The following is a 21,725-nucleotide window of genomic DNA, read 5'->3' as shown; positions in this document are numbered from 1 at the left end:
AAAAAATTTTATATGCTTTAAACTTTCCTTAGTCTTTGAAAAAAAGCTTTGATCTTCAGAGTTATTTATGTTAATTATTGAAAACTATTATTAATTGAATCATTAATTACAATAGTAACAATATGGGGAAAACAATTCCAACTAATCAGAAAAAAACCTCTTTGTTTCATTGATTTCCTGTTAATGATGATTTCTTTAATACTTGAAAGCATGTTAATTGTATCTCTGATTAACCAGAGTGATTTGTTATCACAGCATTTTTATACTTTCATATATTTCACAAGAAGCTCTGGTGCAATGTTTGTGTAGGTGAGATAAAAATTCCACAGTAACATTGCCCTGCTGAAAATTGTGATTTTATAGCTTTTAAAAGTAATTTCCTATTCACTACAAAAAAAAAAAAAAAAAAAAAAACAAAAAAAAAACCAAACCCCCCCCCCAAAAAAAAACCAAACCACAAATGGAAAAGATGACTCAAAAAGAGTAAGACCAGAGTGAAGTACTCACATTGTTAAATGGAGTGGTTAATAACAGCAACAGAAACTATTTCCAGATGGTTTCACATGACAAGCTCAGTGAGCATAAGTGGAAACGAAAGGACAACAATGCAGAATAGATGTTAAAAAGTATCTTTTCACCTGTAGAATAGTAAATGCATAGAACTGTCTAGCAGGCAAGGATGAATTGGAAACACGAGGATCAGTCAAGGAACACTTAGACTACATCCAAGAAATGGAAAAGTTCATAAAGGTGTTTTTATAAAGGCCCACAGCTTTCTTGTCCTGCTTTCCACATTTATTCTGGTTTTAACACATTTCCTTTACCACACTGTTTTCAACAGTGCCAACATTTGTGATCTAAACAGGCAAATTCATTGATGGATTGATAGACTGGTTTTAAAAAACTGAGAAAAAAAGTATATAGACAAAAATTTGCAACGGAAGAAGTCCTCTTACACAGAAACTAGGAATACAACTTTATGGAACTGATGAGTACAAAACCTGCTGTACTATGACACTTATATCTACTAAAAGATTAGAATATTTTAAATCTAGAATTTCCCAATGAGAATATGATAGCTACAATGGACTTAATAACCATATATAGAGACAGAGAAAATTTCTTCCCTCATTCTTTTTGCAAGAATGTAATGGTTTTCCTCCTTTGATGACCATGACCAAAAAAAGAGAAGTGCAAATTCGAACTGATCATGTGGGAAATAAAAGACATGTTACCCTAAAAGAAGACAAAAGAGTCTATGTCCAGTAAAAGCTTTCTAATGAAGATGGTGCTACCCTTAGAAATAGAGAAGCTGCAGAAACACTGCTGTGTAGCAAAGAGAATGAAATACTACTGTTTAGAGGAGAGTACAGTGCTCGTTAGGACAATGGGTTGAGGGATCGTGCTGATGCCTCATCCAGCACCCAGTCACAGTCTCATGGTTTTACTAATTCACAGTGACTGGTTCCACCTCAACCGTGTAACTATACATTCACTGAAAATATTCAAATATGTTCTGGCAAGATCACATAGATTCAGCAGCACTATTTGCTGCACAACAGCCTGAAGAAATAGTCTTAGTTATTAAGTTAAATTTAATTTAAAATAAATTTATTTTTATATATTTATTTATATATAATATATATATTTATTTTATATAAAAATAAAATAAAAATAATAAAAAATAATAAAAATAAAAAAATAAATTAAAAAGTAAAATTAAATCTTAGTTATTCCCATTTCTGTTTGACCTTTTTAACAAATATTTTTCTTCTGTTTAGAATTTACTTTTGCGCATTCAGGCAATCAGCAAAGGGAACTAGAAAATAAATTATTCCTTATAACGATGTTTTAAACATCGTTAATTGGGCCAATTGCTGAGGTGAGTAGCTCGAGAGAGGACACCTTCAGCACCTGAGCGGGGGGAACCTCAGCGTCCAGGAACCTCAACTCAGAGCGGCCAGAGCCACCAAGGGAGCCTCAAGTCCTCGACAGGACTTGCCCAGGAGCCGGCAGCTCAGCTGACGCGAGCAGCTGACTCACAAGGGGTGGTGCCAGGAGGAGCAGCACCAGCTCTGACTGGTTAAAATCCCACTTCAGGGAGCGCGAGCGATTGTCAGGCGTAGCGCGGTTGTTCGCACAGGCGGGGTGACCGAGCAGTGAACAGAATGGTGGGCGCTGGCCTCATGATCGGAGCCCGATCTGGGAGCTCTGCTCTGGCTGCCCCGGCGGTGGCCAGCGTAGGCACCCAGACAGAGCCGATGAGAGGGGAGGCTGCAGCGCAGAGATCAGAGTGCAGGGAGTGCCTGCACTGGTCTCGTGAGGCAGCGGTGCACAATGGGCAGGGCTGCACTCGGTGCTCCCTGGTAGAGGTCCTGCTGCAGCAGGGGCTGAGGTGCGGGATGCTGTCAATAGGCTAAAAGATGTCAGGGAAGCTGAGGGAAGCAGCACTGCTTGCTCCAGGCCCAAACTGTGCAGGGGCCACAAGCATCCATCACTGCCCATGCAGGAAAGGAGGGCATTAACCCAGGAAGCTGAGAACTAGTAACAGAAAATAAAAACCAAAAAAAGGAGGAAGAGGACAATTAAAAGCAAGGGGCTTCCTTCTAAATCTGTCCCCACCCAGAACTGCTTTGCAGTTCCGGAGGAGACTAACGAGGAAATGCACACTTTGCCACGTGAACAACCAGCTGATGCACCAGTAAAGATAATATCTACTGGTGCTGCCAGGAAAAAGTGGTGGATCATAGTAGTAGGGGACTGCACTTTGAAAGGCACAGAGGCACCCATCTGTCAGCCTGACCCAGTCTCAAGGAAGGTGAGTTGCCTACCAGGGACTTGAGGGGTGTTGCAGAGAGGCTGCCTGGTCTAGTAAGTCCCACTGACTATTACCCACTTCTAGTTGTCTATGTGGGTGCTAGTAATATGGACAGCAGTAGCTGTCTGTAGCACCTATACTGCAAACAATAAACAAACCTTCTTTACCCAGGTTCTCCAGGATACTTACAATTTAAAACATTGATCATCTTTCCATTCAGTTGTCTTTTTTGTAGGCTGGAGAGCCCTAATCTATTAATTGGTCTTTGAATGGAAATAATTCTGTCTCCTTCTTGCCCGTCAGTGTTTTTTTCTGCATTCTCTGTCTGCTAAATCATGTTTAAGAAGAGGGGAACAATAACTGAATGCAATATTTAACTTTCAGGTACACTGTAGACTTGAAGTGAAATAATGCACTTCGTTTGGCTTTGCTTCTTTCCTCTTAGTACTCTGTTCCTTTTATTTTTTTTTTTAAGCTATTTTTGAACATCAATTTAGACTGCTTTACAGAGCATTTTTTATAAACTTCTTATAAGTAATACTGTGATTCCTTTTGTTTTTCAAAATAAATTCTTTAGATGTTCAGGATAAACAACAGAAAAACAGCTTATTACTTTGAACTGTGGTAGGTGCTATTAGAGAATTAATTCTAATGAACAGCCCTGACATTTTAAAGTTCAAAAGACTGTTGCTTAGAATAAAAAATTAAAGAAAATTAATGAGTATGTAAAGTTATTAACACAGATATTAATACTATCTGTATAAGCTTGGATCACTTTAAAGATAACCACTTGGAAGTTTAACAATTTAAAAATGAAAGTTATTTTCCAGCTTGATAGGTATGTTTCTAAGATGTTTTTAGGCTTAATTGTTACTATAAATTCAAGCTAAATATTATACTTGTTAAGATGGGACTGTAGAAACAAGCAATAAAAAGAAGTACTTTCTTTTAACTGTGACAGTCATGGTTCCAGTTACTTCTATAAAGACATTCAAGTATTGTCAATGCCATTATCCTCAATACTTATTTTAATAAAAATAGTTCTCTATCAAGAGAACAAGTATCTGGTAACCGAACAGTCTGGATAGCTGAATTCTAAGGAAAATTAAGCAATCCATTCTCCAGCTTCCTAAGGCTCTATATGTATACACATATTGGAGAATGTATCTCCCACCAGCAGATGTTACCACTATCGCCACCATAAAGAGCAAATGTATCTAAAAGTCTGTTGTAAGAATCTTTTTCCTAAGCTTAATCCTTTATTGCCATAAGGCAATTAGTAGACTTCAGAATGGATTCCCTGCTGTTTTGTGCTAGTAATTAGGAATGCAAGCAGTAAGAGAAGTATAGATAGAGATCTCTATTACTTATGCTAAAACCTAAGCTAGAAAAATAGATGGATAGATAGATGATAGATAGATGGTAGATAGATAGATAGATAGATAGATAGATAGATAGATAGTAAAATAAATGAATTTACTCTTCTCCGAAAAGAAGCATTCCAGGGACTTGTGATTCTATATTGTAGGTGTTGTACAGCAACGTCAGGGACCTTAAAACAGTACTGCCATGTGGGGAAGCAGGTTGGATTAACTAGTTCATGACAAAATCTGTCACCTTCCTTGATAATATACCATGACTTAGAAAGTTAATAATAATTTAAAAATTGTTGTGAACGTGCTTGAGAGATAAATATCAGTTATCTTGTTTTGGTTTAATTCTTTGGTATTGGGATATCCACAGGACTGCCTGTAAAAAGGTAGAAAAGGTTGATTGTAGGTAAAAAGGAGATTGAGTATCATGGATGATAGCCCAAATTTCTCAAAGAAACTCAGACCCTGAAAAAATTATCTGTATTTCTGCTAGCTAACAATAAAGAAAACCAACTGGAAAGGAAACTCTGCTGGGATTAGAGATGTTCCTATAGGATTATCATCTTGAAAATGAGTCCATCAGACCTCATAGCACCTGTATGCCTCAGAAAGAAGTGGATCCAAATCCTAAAGGATATGTTACTGGCCCTTCATTTTAAAATTTACTACTTTAAAATCAGTAATACTCACTGCATGCTGAAGGAAGTGTTCAGCAGATGTAAACTGCATGAAGAAATGTAATCTCTGAGATACACATAGATACAAGCTAAGTAACACTAGTATTGTAAGCAGTGGAGAAACTAGATTTGGATTTTCACTTGTATTTGCTTTGTGGTGTTTTTGCTTACACAGCAAAAACCCAACCAGTTGTTTCAACTTTGTAGCAAGATGCCTGCCCTTAGCCACTGAATAATAAATCATTTTTATACTAATGAAATAGTTACATAGTACAGGGGCAAAATGAAACTAGAAAATGTTGAATCCATAGTAAATCTGGAAGTTGCTACTCCAAGAAGTGATATTAAGTCTCAGTAAAGGAGGACATACATGAACCCTGAGGAAAAATGTGCCTAGGGTACTGAGCACTGATTCTTGCAAATGCTAGAGCAGTTGATTCTTTTTCTGATGATAAATTTTAGGTAGATGATTTGTAGTTCCTGTGGCTCTAAGCAAGCCTTAAAATGTCTTATATTGAAGTAAAAATTCCAGAAAACCAACCATTCATATATATATACTTCATTAATTTCTAGGAATGGAAGAAGCAGAGTAGAAAAATACTTGGCCTTAGAATGGCATAGAACGGTTAGTCTTCTCATCTCCTGTGAATCTGTGCTTGAGATATGTATTTAATCATCAAGTTCTTGTTAATACAAAAATTTTGTTACTTTTGCCTTATCAATCATGGTGCATTGTTGCTCCGTGCTTGAAGACCTCAATTTCTGTGGACATTTGTGTAGTCTGTAATGGTAAAGAAATTATACAAGTTTTCTGCATTTTTGTTGCAAAGATTAGAACTGAATAACAGCATGGATGATTTAGAGATGAAATTACAAAAAATATCTCTTTATTATACCTGATGAGAGCCAGATAGATTTAGATGGCCATATTTTGATGACAAAATGCAGCAGTAGTTAGAGACCCTCAAGCTGTTCTAGAGTTAGCTTACATGTCTGCTTTTTACAGTGTAACCTTAGTGAACTCTCAAAGTAGTAGTTGCATTGGAAGGTAATTCAGCCTTTTTAGCTCTACTGCCACACCAATATGTATAGTCCAAAATCCATCCATTGTGCCTTACCTTGGGGAATTGTGCCTTGTGTTCTTCTACACAGGACAGGTGAAGCTTGGCAGGATGTTCTTTTGCAATTTGTTATATGTCAAAAATGCATAGGGCAAAATAAAATTTGCCAATGGACCCTCAAGACTGAAGACTTTCCTTCCACTTATGATGTTTAGACAAGCATCATGTATTTGCATTGAAGAGGAAATACTGCATATCCAGATATGTCAGTGAAAGAAAGAAAACCCACAAAAAAATTATTTTTAACATCTCACATAAAAATTAGAAGACATTGTTTTACTGATGATGCTTATTAGGTATGTGACAACCACCAGTGCTTTCACTCATGTTTTATTTGCAGGTAAATTATATCACTGAGAGTCACAATTAGAGGGTTGTTAAGCATCACTGCCAAAAAAAGAAACCCTGTCTGCCAGAACTTAAACTTTTTGTCTCAGTAGATCTACAGTCATACTTACCTCATAAAATTTCCTACCCACTCTAATCCAAGAACACTGCGGGAATCTTATGCCCTGGCTTCTTTCCCAGTTGTTGCTGCATATCCACTCAGGGAAAGTAGTTTCTGCAAGGAAAAGAGTGCTGCAGTGAGCTCTGTTATGTAAAAGATTTGTACAGGTTCTTCCAAAACTCTTCCAGGCCAAACACGGTCTTCCCTTCCCTCAGCTGGGGTTGCAGTTCTGCTGGTGTGTCAGGGATATGCATGTAGCAGTCTGTGTTACTGGCGGCTCTTCCCTTCGGGCTAGGGAAGTCTGCACCCACCAGAATGTTATAACACCCGTTACAATGTTCTAAGTTATCCTGAGTCGTATTTCCCTCTTGCACTAAGCATGGGTTATGCATGCAGTCCATGCAGACTATCACTGTGTGCACCTATCACATACCCTTTTCCAACACAGTGGGAAAGGAAGTGTAATGAATCTGCCTATTTTCCTGCAGAAAACCTCACCTGTGGAAAAATATCAGTCACTGCTGTTTCCCATACTACTGCACATATGCATATAGGAGAAGCGTACAGGGAATCACTAGCTTATCACTTGTTAAAAAGTGAGATAGTTTGTTCCCTTCCTACTACTATCTAGAAGCTATTCTTGATTCAGGTAAAATCTGTATCTCTGAAATTAAACCTGTATGAACAAGAGACTTCAGATATTTTTCTGTAAAACATTACAAATGCTTTTGTTGCAAACAGTAACTCAATGATCTCAGCAGGTGTCATTCAAGACATTTTAAGACTAAGATGGATTCTGAGAACATCCTGTTTGGATTCTCAATAGATATACTAGATTGATCATAAAATAGCCCAGGCTGGAAGGGACTTCTGAAGATTATGTGGTCCTACCTTTCATAGGAAAGAGGGCCTAGATGAGATGATCTAGCACCCCTCCAGTTGCATCTTGAAAACCTCCAGTGATGAGGCCTCAATCATGTCCCTGGGGAATATTGTTTTGGTGGATGGTTATTCGCACTGTAAAAAGATTTCCGTCTTATATCAAGATGAAACCTCTCCCAGTGAACTTATACTCAGTGTCTCTTGTTTTCTCCATGTGGCTTCTTTCAAAGAGAGTGATTCCATCCTCTTTGTAGATGCCCTCTAAGTACTGGAATACTGTGATTAGGTTGCCCCTTGAGCCTTCTTTTCTTGAGTGAGAAGTCTCTTTCATTCTACCTTCATTCAACAAGGGCAAGTGTAGAGTCTTGCATCTGGGGAGGAATAACCCCATGTACAAGTTGGGGGTTGACCTGCTGGAAAGTAGTGAAGGGGAAAGGGACCTGGGGGTCCTGGTGGGTAGGAGGATGACCATGAGCCAGCAATGTGCCCTTGTGGCCAAGAAGGCCAATGGCATCCTAGAGTGCATTAGAAAAGGTGTGGTCAGTAGGTCAAGAGAGGTTCTCCTCCCCCTCTACTCTGCCCTGGTGAGGCCGCATCTGGAATATTGTGTCCAGTTCTGGGCCCCTCAGTTCAAGAAGGACAGGGAATTGCTTGACAGAGTCCAGCGCAGAGCCACAAAGATGATTAAGGGAGTGGAACATCTCCCTTATGAGGAGAGGCTGAGGGAGCTGGGTCTCTTTAGCTTGGAGAAGAGGAGATTGAGGGGTGACCTCATCAATATTTACAAATATGTAAAGGGTGAGTGTCAGGATGATGGAGCTAGGCTTTTCTCAGTGATGTCCAGTGATAGGACAAGGGGTAATGGCTGTAAACTGGAGCATAGGAGGTTCCATGTGAACATCAGGAAAAACTTCTTTCCTGTGAGAGTGACAGAGCACTGGAACAGGTTGCCCAGGAGGGTTGTGGAGGAGTCTCCTACGTTGGAGATATTCAAGGCCTGGCTGGACAAGTTCCTGTGTGATGTACTCTAGGTTACCCTGCTCTTGCAGGGGGGTTGGACTAGATGATCTTTGGAGGTCCCTTCCAACCCTCGGGATTCTGTGATTCTGTGATCCTTGTGGCCCTCCTTTGGACCCTTTGGAGTCTGTCAGTGTTTTCTTTAATTGTGGAGACCAGAACTGGACACAGTAATCTAAATGTAGCCTGACAAATGCTGAGAAGAGTGGGCTGATCACATCTCTACCTGTACTAGTAATACCCCTGCAGATGCAGCCCAGGATCCAATCTGCCATTGCTACTGCTGTGGCATACTGCTGACTCATGTTCAGCTTGCTCTCCACCAGGACCCTCAGGACTCTTTCAGCAAGGCCGCTTCCCAGATATGCAGATCCTAATACAAAAGATGATTTATTGAAACCTGAGGAATAGTTGGATGAAGCTGGACTAACAAGTCTTAAACATAGTAGGGGACCTTAAAAGTTGGTGATTTCTGGTCTTGGAACAATTGTGTTAGATGTGGTCCCACAGAAGAATATTAATCTAAAAATCAGTGAAACTAAAATTCTTAGAGTTCTCCAAAACTCTTAAGAGGTTCTTAATTATTTTTAAAACTTTGATTTAAATTCAAACCAAAGTAGGAATGTTAAAAAAAACTTATAAATCCTATTTTTTTAAAATAAAAGGAAGAGTCTAATCACATAACTTAGAATAACTTTCCAGGATTCAAATTGTCAGTTAGAGCAAACGCAGTTTTGAGTAGGTGCACATCGTATGGGTAAAATACTAGAAGGTGATATATGCAAGTGCTGGAGATAGATACACTTAATTTCAATACAGTTAGTTACAGCAGTCAGAATGAACAAATCATTTCACTGAACATCTCTTTGTATTTATGGTTTGAGACTTTTTATCAAAGTGAGTAACGCAGCAAGGTATATGATGTTCATCTCTTGCCTCCAGTTCCCGTTGGATGAACTAACACTTGGAAGACCTGATTGCCGAAAAGAGCAACATGAGTGATTGGCTTCTGATTATGTGAGCAAAAATAGGGCTACGGTGACTTATAACTGATAATACATTCTAAGAATATTTGATGCCTCTACAGTTCAAACAGTTTAATCAAAATCAGAAAAGAAAGATGTTAAACTTCTTAGAGCTTCTGATTCATGCTTCATACTTAAGAGTTTGTCTAAATTACAGAGTTATTTTCTTTGAATTTCCTCATCCTTGGCATCAGGTACTGTCACCAGTAAAGAATAATCCTACCTCAGGTGTTTTACCAGATATGGGAAATTGATTTTATCTTTGAAGCATATCTTTCCCTTTCATCAATATTGTTCTCCAGAAGACTTCAAAAAATGTGCAGACTCTTTTATAGATATTTTTCTTATGTATGAAGAAATAAACATACATATATGTGCGCATATACATGTACATACATTTGTCTGTATAAAATCAAGTTCATAGCAGCAGTCATTTCTCAGAAATGTTGTGAATAATGAATTTTTATTCCTTCAGTTGTCATACTGCAAGGAAGTATATTTTGGGGATTGCTTAGCCCTGACTTCCAATTTCTGTCAAGTAGCTCACTAAACAAACAGGATGATCAATTTAAGCTGTTAAAAATTCAAGTTAATTGAAATATTGTTACTATGTCTTATTTTTCAAATAATTTGTCTCTCAGAAAACTTTTACAAATTTTAAACAGCTGATTTCAGTGTTTCAGTGGGGAAACTTACACCATCTGATTTCTAATATTTTTATACTGCTGTATCTGTAAACAATTCCATCAAAATGAGTTAAAACTGAAGTAAACCAAAGGACATTGCACAGTGTCTTACTCAGTTTAGGGAACTTAATCTATAAGATTATGAGGACAAAAATAAAGACAAATATTTCATTCAGCTTTATCTAATAAGACAATTAAATACAATTTTCTGCTCCTTTTTATAAGTTGAGAAGTATTAAGGTTAATCATAGAATGATAGAATGTTAGGGTTGGAAAGGACCTTAAGATCATCTAGTTCCAACCCCCCTGCCATGGGCAGGGACACCCCACACTAAACCATGTCACCCAAGGCTCTGTCCAACCTCACCTTGAGCACCACCAGGGATGGAGCATTCACAACTTCCCTGGGCAACCTATTCCAGTGCCTCATCACCCTGACAGTAAAGAACTTCTTTCTTACATCCAGTCTAAACTTCCCCTGTTGAAGTTTCAACCTGTTACCCCTTGTCCTATCACTACAGTCCCTAATGAAGAGTTCCTCCCCAGCACCCTTGTAGGCCCCCTTCAGATACTGGAAGGCTGCTATGAGGTCTCCACGCAGCCTTCTCTTCTCCAGGCTGAACAGCCCCAACTTTCTCAGCCTCTCTTCATATGGGGGTGCTTCAGCCCCCTGATCATCCTCGTGGCCCTCCTCTCAACTTGTTCCAACAGTTCCATGTCCTTTTTATGTTGAGGACGCCAGAACTGCACACAATACTCCAAGTGAGGTCTCAGGAGAGCAGAGTAGAGGGGCAGAATCACTTCCTTCTACCTGCTGATTACGCTCCTTTTGATGCAGCCCATCATCTTCTTAAATTACAGTTTGAGCATTCTGATTTTTCTTTTTCTCAGTCTTGACTCTTTATAAGTGGAATGTGCTCTTTCCTTCCTGACACATACGTTTCTGCAGAGGAAAATCTAACCTTCATAATCCTACTCTTCTTCAGCATTTTCTGATTTCATAAGTTAAAAGCTGTTAGTATTTTCAGAAAATTGAGGGCATTCTGACCTATTTAGACTTCTGAGTATCTCATGAAATTATGGCTTGCCATTCCTTGCAATCAATGTTTTCTACTGCTAACCTATAGATATTAAGGGGGGGTATTATTTTTTATTTTAAAGACTTTTTTTTAGATAATATATTGTAGAGTCCTAGATAGTAATATCCAAATTTTATTATGAAAATATAGAAGGAGTCCAGAGTGTGCCTAAGTGGTGGATCACTGATCTTCTATAATTAGAATTAAGAATTAATTCATTCACTGTTTCCACGCAAGTCCCATTCACACCAGACAGATCTGTCTCCGAGAAAGGCAGTCCTAAACAGTGTTAATGCCAACCGCACATGCCACTTAGACTCAGCATTACTCTGCAATAGTCTTATCGCTTGAGGCTATGATTACAGTAGCAGACTGAACATAGGCAAGACACAGAACTAAGCACTGGTGAGTCCATTACCTGTTAGTGTGCCTACTGGTGCTGGGTCAGTAATCATTCCTGCAATCCAGAGCTGCAGTAGGCCTACATAACACCTTGGCACACTTCAGGGGATAAAATGGGATAGAGAGGTATTGATGAAACCACTTGTAAACAGTGGAAGTTATAGTTAGCAAAGCCTTAAGATAGAATAGTATAGGGCAGCATCTTTGTTAAAGAAATAAAATTAAAAAAAAGGAAAGACCCCAAAAGGATTTACTTCAGGGAGCATGGTACAGTCTCTTTATATGAAGTTTAAGTTATATATTATTTCAGGACACATAATTTATGTAGAAAAGCATAATCTAAAAAGTCTTATGCTACTGGGCTCCTTGAACAGATAAAGAAAGAAGTTATTTTATCAATCTCTTGTTACTTGACCTAGCCACCTATCTTTCTGATGAGTATACAGAAAGATATCACTTTCAGAAAAAAACAGCAGCTGAGTTTAACGTTGCTCATTATGGTAACTATGTAGGCCTCATTTTGCAGACCTGTGCTCTGTTGGAATCAATTAATTTTTCGTGTGATGACACTGTGTTATCCTAGACACAGCAGAATGACCCTTATTTGGAAAAAAATAAATACTACAAATACCTTAGAAGATTGTTATCTTTTGACTGTAGACAATTTGTTTTTTTGAAAGGAGTATTCATTTTTAAGGACAAATTCTAGGAACTCATCTGCTTTTTAGGGAGTAAAGTACGCTTCATTTCCAAGATCCTGATTACCATATTCCACGATCTGATAATTAAGTTCATTTAAAAAACTAAATGTGATTTTTGAGTCCCATCCGTTTAAATTGCTTCTACTTTAAAAACAAAATTAAAATATTCTTAGACTATTATGGTGTCTGAATTTTTCCCTGAATGAATATATACCAAAGTCAACAAAACACCCTCATTATTTATTTTCATCTCCAATTCTTTTTTAGCCTTCACTAGTTGGAAATATGAACAAATTGCTAAATGTAAAATTGAATATAGCGTTCCTCAGTTTTTCCACTAAATATACTCACGAAAGAGAGTAAGTTGCTCTCTTAGACAATCTACTTCAGGTATATGGCAAATTCTTATTTCTCCAGAGTGTTGGTTAGAATACTCTGGGTTGGTTTAGCTGAGAGCTGCAATTAGGATAAAAAGAGTTATTCAGCTTTTGCTTGTGACCTTTAAGTGTGCACTCATTCATGAAATTCTATGCCCTGAAACAGCAGAGAATTGGTGGTAACTATAGCTTATGTCACTAAATGTTTCCTATTACAAGATATGCACTGAGGTTTTGAAAAGTTCATAGCAGATAGAGTAATTCTGAGGCAAAGGAACTTTTTTGTAGCAGCTCTTGTACCATCTTTTTTGTGTTCTCAAGGCACATATTCAAATGCTGTGATCTAATATCTGGTTGGGTAGAAATGTATTCTTTCTTTGGCAATAGAAAGTATTTAACTGCCGCTATATGTTCACATACAATGAGATGCAAACACTTTTTTTTTTGTTCCCTGATGTAATATCTTATTTACATTTCCATACCTCTCACTGAAATAAAACAGGTTTTCAGACAATACTTTGTTAACAAAGTGCTTGGGCTTTACTGTACCTATAAGTATTGGGCTTGGAAAACATGAAAAACTTGCAAACAGCATTTTGAGTCACCATTAGAAGTTAACTATTTGTTTAAAGCTATTTACAGACTAATATTAATGATGCATTGTGTTGGTCAAATATAACCACAGAGCTATTATTTCTTCTGATAAAGCTGGTGTACTCAGATTACCCTTGGCTTTGTCCTAACTACCACAGATTTCTCATCTGACATGGGTTAGAGTTAGGGTTAGTAACATTTTGCAGTTAGAAATGTAGTAACATTTCTTCACCTTAGGCCTATTACAAAAATAATTTAACTTTATCAGTGGTTTTTCTCATCTTCTCTATTCAGATTGAACATTTTTTTTTGCAAAAGGAATTCTCTCTTTTCCTGTTTAAGCGCAATGTTGGGCAAAATGTAGGCCTTACTTTTAAAGCTAGGTTTAAGATAGAACCGTAATAAAAACTTTAACTTCTCAACCAGAAAACAGATTTTTTTTGCTATAAATATAAATATATATGTGAATCTATGATGAACTTTTCCTGCCTACTTTAACACAAGTTATCAACTGTTTTTGTCCAGTGATTTTTTACTAATTTATATCAGGATAAAGATATACATGTGATTTTATGATTAATTTCTAAATTGCCATTATGAATATTATTAGTAATAAATTTTAGTCTATTCATAAGTTAAAAATGGAAAAGAACAGAAATAATTATTTTATGGTTTTGATTTGGAGCTAATATGATTGAAATTAAAGCACAGATTTCCAAAGCTCAGGAAGTGAGATGATCCTTCACAGACTTGAACAAGGACTTCATAGCAACTCATTTCATCACTCTCAGTACCAGTGAGGAGACTAGGGAGCCATTAATGCTCAAAAAGGAACTGATACAGTTTTGTTTATTACTAAATATGTATCTTATAGCTCAGATTTCAGTTAGAACTCAGTTATGCCTAAATATGTCAGTTAAAATTTTGTTTTAAATTCCAAATAAAATAAATCCACATGAACTCTAAATATTTTCGAAATCCTGAGTTGGAAGAGAGAAGAAACCACCTGGAATCACTGTTCAGTGTATATAACTAACTCACATAATGTTGTTCTAGGTATTGTTAATTTGTCTCAAATGTGTCTGTTACTCTTTAGTGTGTGATAGTTGAACCTTCCTTTTAATTGGGCTTCAAAACAGGAAAGATATCTTTGCTAATCTGTGTGCTAATTTTGTATTACAAATAGCACTCTTTAAAGTCTTAATTGATGTCAAGAATATAGGCGCAATATTATAGTATGACTAATTTTTCTAATATTTGCAAACAATCTTTTCTTAGTTCTCTAAGGAGACATTATAAAATCCAATTTTTAATAAATATTAGTTTGAATTACTGTTTATCTTGAGAAATAATGTTTGTAAATTACTAACTGCCCAACTGTAGCCTTCGCATTGCAAAGTATTCTTTTGTATAGCTTCCACTGCAGTATGTTCATTACATTCAGATTTATTATTAGAATTATTTTGAAGGTTAATAATCTCCTTTTGGATAGCTACCTTAGCATGATAAACTGTTGAGAGATCTCAGTTTCAGGTTCAACATGCTGAGATTCTAGAACCATACTTCTTTATGTTCTTTGGACTGTTGTACCATTTAGATTTGCTAAATATTCATGACTAAAAATGCTATCAAATTTTAGAAAAGAGAAGCCTTCTGTAGGAAAACCAATTAGCCCTGATTAGGACTTAACCAGAAGAACCATCAAAGTCTATAATAGCTAACAGCAGGGGAGGATCTCCTTTTGGAATGAATGTGCAGCCCCTAGGCTTGCTTGTTTTACAGGTGCACCAGCTCTTTATATGAAGTATTTGGGATAAATCTTTCTGAATGCCAGGAAGTCCTGGTGCCTGGACATCCTTGGCTAAACATCATGGAAAGCTGCCACTGCAGTGGTTGAGGGGAATGCCTCCATCCCTGCCCTTCTCCAGGCTGTGTGTGTGTTTGTGTGTATGTGTGTGCAAAGGGGAGATTGGCTGTTCCCCACAGTGCTAGCAGAACCCACAATGGGAAGCAGCAAAGGGGAAGGGAGGGTGTTCCTGGTGTCTCCTTCTCATGTCCAAGCATTAATCCATTATTATTGAGGCTTGGGTCAACAATAATTTTAAATCCATAGCTACTTCAGAACCTGTTTTACCTTTTTAGACCCAACATCCCCTGGACCATTGACAGTAGAACCTTTGTTGTGGGGTCAATAAGATGGGGCTATATTTGGGATTCTTCTCCTATTAATTTCTTAGCTGTTAAATTTCTGGGGACAATCACACCATTTTGCCAGCAGTTGTTTCTTCCTTTCTTTGTGTAGTGATGATATTCTCAATTTGGGATTGAGGCTTTTACTGTGTTATTAACAACAAATTGGTGAACTTCATACTGCTTTAGCAGCTTGCTTAAAAGCTGGTTTAAATTTTTCTTTTTACCAGTCAGTGTGTAATTTCTCAACCATGTGACCCTTATTAAAAATGGTTTTAAAAGCCCCTACATCTTGAGAACATGTTTTGCCTTTTAGACCAAAGGCCCAGGTATGGTCTGCCTGCCATTGTGCACCCACCTTGTGTCTTCTAAAGTGTTTTTGCCACCTTGTGTAAACTGTAAGTTTACTGGTCTGTCAACCAGGTTGCCAATAGTCTTTTGTTCAGACCAGCAATCCTTGTCTTTGTGACTTCAAAGAGAGGATTTATACTCTGGAAGCTTCCCAGCTCCCCAGAAGCATAGAAAAATATACGTGTGTTTATATATATAAATTTAGGTAGCTATATCCCAACTCTACATTTGGTCAACAGCGTCACAAATGTCATTAAATGCCTGTGTGTTGGCAAAATAATCATGCCCCTAGCTCGTATCTATACACATACCTTTAGTTACCAAAGACTGGAGTTTAATTCTTTCAAGTGGTACAAGATGAACCTTACTCACACAGGGTACATTACACAGAGATTTAAATGATGAGTGAGAACTATACACATTGAAGTCCCAAGAATTATCAAGTGTCTTCTTTTGTATAGCATCTCTACAATGTCTTTTAATTCCACAAGCAACCCTCTCTTTCTGTAAAATATAATTTTTCAGTCTCCCAGATTGTTACAGTCGGAGATTTCAGCATGTTGGGTTTTTAGTTTCTTTGCTTGCTTTGAACCCTGCAGTATTGGCTTACTTAAGGTGTAGTTCACAGCTGGAGCTAGCTGCTCTTGGCTGCAACATGGAAACTGACACTGTTGCAGTAAATAACCAAAGAAAGTCTATTAAAATATGTCTACAAGGCTATGAAAAAAATGGACCAGGGAATGAAGCTGAACACTAAATCACGGACTGTCCTCACTGCACAGTTGTTAGTTCACATGCTGACAAGGTCTTGGATTGAGGTACTTAATGTTGTTGGGGTTTTTTATTTTATTTTATTTTGGCAATGAGATAGGTATGCGGACTGACATGCCATTTTCCTACAATTAGCCCTAATAGAGATACATCTTTTATCGATATCACTAAACAGGAAATAATTCCTGAAGTGCTTAGTTTCTGAGAACCATGGGTCATCAGTTTCAACATATAGGTCCCTGCAAAAATATATAGGTACATTGTAATCAGTTAGTTAACCATACTTGAAGTATTCCCATGGAGATGTTTTGAAAACAAATATACAACAGAAGATAGCGAGGTACCTAAGTGTTGAAACACTGGGGATCTAACAGCTACCTGATAGACTTTAAAAGTGTAGATGGAATTCATGAAAAGCACATCTCAAGCGGATAACCCTGAACTACATAGTCAGCGTCTGAAAAGAAGACAATAATTGCAAGTCATCTAACAACCTTAAAGATAATGTGGTTTAAGGAAAAGGATGATTATTTTTGTTTACTAAGACAACACATTTTGTTCATGAAAATGAATTTAAAAGGAAAAAGAAAATTATTGTATTTCAAGTTACCACAGATTATTATGAATTTAGTCCACATTTGGACTTGTAAACTATAGTTGTACCCACTTCTGATTAATAACTTGCTAAATAGTATTAAAAATTAAACAGCTGCTTGCCTTTGCAAAATTAATATATTGTTGTTAATTTATAGAGGGAGAAGATGTGAGTTCAAATGACTTAAGTTATAAAACAGTCTTTGACATCCTCAACAATCTTCAGTTAGCATATTTAGAAGCTTAAGTCTAATTAGCACTTAAATCATGAAAATTTAAAACGCAAAACATGAAGAAATTAATTAGCTAAAAGGATGAGAGGAAAATTATTATTATTAATGCTAGTAATAATAATAATAAATAATGGCAATGTTTAGGATCATGTAAACACATGAGAATGAAAAAAAAACCCCACCATGCCATGATTTTACATAAACAACAAAAAAAATGAGACTGCAATAAAATGCAGGCATCATAAGTAAACACATTTTAATCAAAATGTAAAATTTCAGAAGCTTAGGGGTTTTGTCTGTCCTCAAAAGGTTCCTTTTACTTTTTGTACATAGGATTCATAGAATCATAGAATAGTTAGGGTTGGAAAGGACCTTAAGATCATCTAGTTCCAACCCCCCTGCCATGGCAGGGACATATCACATTCAATTATTTTTCAGTGTCCTTCAGTGTACAAAATGATAAACCTGAAGCCCAATTTATGCTCACAGAAACTAGATGTCACTCATTATGATGCAGCAGCCACCCATTATGGCTTCCTAGAGGAAATAATTACAATAATACAGAATGGCCCAGGTTGCCCAGAGGACATTAGTCTATTGGAATGCGTAAGCCCCTCCTTCAGTTTGAGCATGAATCAAACACTGAGGCCTTTGAAAATGCATGTCTACATTCTTAATATAAAGCTTAAATGCTTTATATTCTATTGGTAATTACATTTCCAGTTTTATTTTTCATCTTTCTTTGCCAGATACATCAGGCTTGATTCATCTGCTGAAACGTACAGTGGACTTTAAGATGCTGTTGTAAACAGAGCTGGAAGGACTTTTGTTGATGTCATCTATCTGGACTTGTGCAAAGCCTTTGACACTGTCCCACATGACATCCTTGTCTCTAAATTGGAGAGACATCAATTTGACAGGTGGACCACTCGGTGAATAAAGAACTGGCTGGATGGCCGCACGCAAAGAGTTGTGGCCAATGGCTCAATGTCTGGCTGGAGACCAGTAACGAGTGGTGTCCCTCAGGGATCAGTGTTGGGACCGGTCTTGTTCAACATCTTTGTCGGTGACATGGACAGTGGGATTGAGTGCGCTCTCAGCAAGTTTGCCAATGACACCAAGCCGTGTGGTTCGGTTGATACACCGGAGGGAAGGGATGCCATCCAGAGGAACCTTGACATGCTTGTGAGGTGGGCTGATGCCAACCTGATGAAGTTTAACTATGCCAAGTGCAAGGTCCTACACCTGGGTGGGAGCAATCCGAGGCACGGCTACAGGTTGGGCAAAGAAGAGATTCAGAGCAGCCCTGCAGAGAAGGACTTGGGGGTGTTGGTCGATGAAAAAATGAACATGAGCCGGCAGTGTGTGCTCGTAGCCCAGAAAGCCAACCATATCCTGGGCTGCATCAAAAGGAGCGTGACCAGCAGGTCGAAGGAGGTGATCCTGCCCCTCTACTCTGCTCTCGTGAGACCTCACTTGCAGTATTGTGTACAGTTCTGGTGTCCTCAACATAAAAAGGACATGGAACTGTTGGAACAAGTCCAGAGGAGGGCCACGAGGATGATCAGGGGACTGGAGCACCTCCCCTATGAAGATAGGCTGAGAAAGTTGGGGCTGTTCAGCCAGGAGAAGAGAAGGCTGCGTGGAGACCTCATAGCAGCCTTCCAGTATCTGAAGGGGGCCTACAAGGATGCTGGGGATGGACTCTTCATCAGGGACTGTAGTGACAGGACAAGGGGTAATGGGTTCAAACTTAAACAGGGGAAGTTTAGATTGGATCTAAGGAAGAAATTCTTTACTGAGGAGGTGGTGAGGCACTGGAGCTGGCTGCCCAAAGAAGTGGTAAATGCTCCACCCCTGGCAGTGCTCAAGGCCAGGTTGGACAGAGCCTTGGGTGACGTGTTTTAGTGTGAGGCATCCTTGCCCATAGCAGGAGGATTGGAACTAAATGGAACTAAGGTCCTTTCTAACCCTAACTACTCTATGATTCTAAGTATTCTAAGGCATCTAAAATTTCTCTAAATATATATATGTTTAAGCATTTTAATTGCTTTCCTACATTTATACATCTAAATTTATTTGTATATAGTCTGATACTGAGAAATACCACGAGGGATTCAGTTCTGTCTCCTAGTAGTTTCAGTTCATCTGAACTATTTTTGAGCTCTGTGTCAGGATGAAATGAATCCAGTCCCAAAAATGCTGATTTTCTTTTGTGCTGTAGCACGAAAGATGACCCCAGGGTAAAAGCAAAAAAACTTTCAGACAGTTGCACTCACAGACTGAACTTTGCATATGGGAGGAGGATGGAACACCAATTTTAGAGACCACTGATACTTAAGGAGTACAGAAGCAGCCAAGGGTGCACTCTTGGCAGTGATAAAAAGAATCCAGTATGTTTTGACACAGTGACCTCTTTGCCTAGCCTGAACTCTTTGCTAAGACTTTGTAAGGAACAGATTCTTGAGCTTCAATGCTAAACACGTTTAATTTTAATAACCCTCTATGTACTCAATATACGTATATGCAAGTATGTAATTTCATTAGTTTAAAATGCTATGTGGTCCGTGTTCCCACAAAAGACCTCAGATACTTTACGGACTGTGTTAATTATGAATCACTGAGATATGTCAGAAGGTATGCAAAATAAAATAAAGTAGGTTTATGACAGCAATCAGCTGGCCCATCACTCAATAAATACGTCCTCGGTTGAGGACATTTCCATGAATCCTTTCAAATTACTGTTTGTCAGGAGAATAAGATTTTTGAGTGCTTGGTACTGCCGCAGACATACTAAAATGAAGCAACTGCTGAGCCCAGATAACAACCAGACTATTTTCAAGGACAGGAAAAGAGGCAAGCAGTGAAAACCAACAAACCCGTGGACTAGATGCTATTACACAGATTCTCAAAGACAAAGTGCTTGTTAAAAAAAGTAATTGATTGGGACCTTGCATGGGGAATCAGCTTTCTCAGACACAGTGGTCAGATGCTAGCTGGATGGTGACAGAAGTCTGTGTTGAAATGTTCAATGTCGTCTCCGTCTGGAAAGCATGTGCCTGCTCTGTCTGGATGCTCAAATGCCCTGAGAACTTCCACATGACACTAAACATTTTTCTGTAGGTCAGAGAAAACTATCTGTGCAGATTAAATAAAGCGTTTAAAGTTAGATGTCTAGAGCTATTATAGGTGTCATAAGGTATCCTTTCCGCTTTCAAGATGTAACTTGACAGTTCTCTCATAGATCCCGTGTCAAATATCTCAAGTTGAGACCCCGCTTGGAGTACCGTGAGACCCCCCTTGGAGAAATGTGTGCAATTCTGGTGTCCTCAACGTAAAAAGGACATGGAACTGTTGGAACAAGTTCAGAGGAGGGCCACGAGGATGATCAGGGGACTGGAGCACCTCCCCTATGAAGATAGGCTGAGAAAGTTGGGGCTGTTCAGCCTGGAGAAGAGAAGGCTGTACAGCCTTCCAGTACCTGAAAGGGGCCTATAAAGGTGCTGGAGAGGGACTCTTCATTAGGGACTGTAGTGATAGGACAAGAAGCAATGGGTTTAAACTTAAACAGGGGAAGTTCAGGTTAGATATAATGAAGTTCTTTACTGAGGAGGTGGTGAGGCACTGGAGCTGGCTGCCCAAAGAAGTGGTAAATGCTCCACCCCTGGCAGTGCTCAAGGCCAGGTTGGACAGAGCCTTGGGTGACGTGTTTTAGTGTGAGGCATCCTTGCCCATAGCAGGAGGATTGGAACTAAATGGAACTAAGGTCCTTTCTATCCCTAACTACTCTATGATTCTAAGTATTCTAAGGCATCTAAAATTTCTCTAAATATATATATGTTTAAGCATTTTAATTGCTTTCCTACATTTATACATCTAAATTTATTTGTATATAGTCTGATACTGAGAAATACCACGAGGGATTCAGTTCTGTCTCCTAGTAGTTTCAGTTCATCTGAACTATTTTTGAGCTCTGTGTCAGGATGAAATGAATCCAGTCCTAAAAATGCTGATTTTCTTTTGTGCTGTAGCACAAAAGATGACCCCAAGTTTTGACAAACAGAGCATTTAATCTCACAGGTTGCAATTACATGAATGAATGTTGAATTGCTTATGGCAGTATACATATCTTTTACAGACTCTGGAAAATATCAACATTTCTAGAGTGCCTTGAAGGAAATAATGTTCCAACAATTTAGCAGCAAAGTATCTCAGTGCAAAACCTCATAGGAAGGAAAGATGAAAGTATTTTAAATACAACTGATTTCAGTCTCTCACACTTTCATGCCCACAAGTCTTAAGACACGCATAAGCAGCTTGTGAGCATGAAGGCACTAAGACACCTGCATACAGGTAGTCTATGTAGGGCTACTTGCAAGGGCATGG

The sequence above is a fragment of the Psittacula echo genome (assembly GCF_963264785.1).
Source record: "Psittacula echo genome assembly, chromosome: 3".
In the NCBI taxonomy this organism is placed as follows: domain Eukaryota; kingdom Metazoa; phylum Chordata; class Aves; order Psittaciformes; family Psittacidae; genus Psittacula; species Psittacula echo.
The sequence above is the reverse complement of the archived record's forward strand: the minus strand, read 5'-3'. Positions refer to the sequence as shown.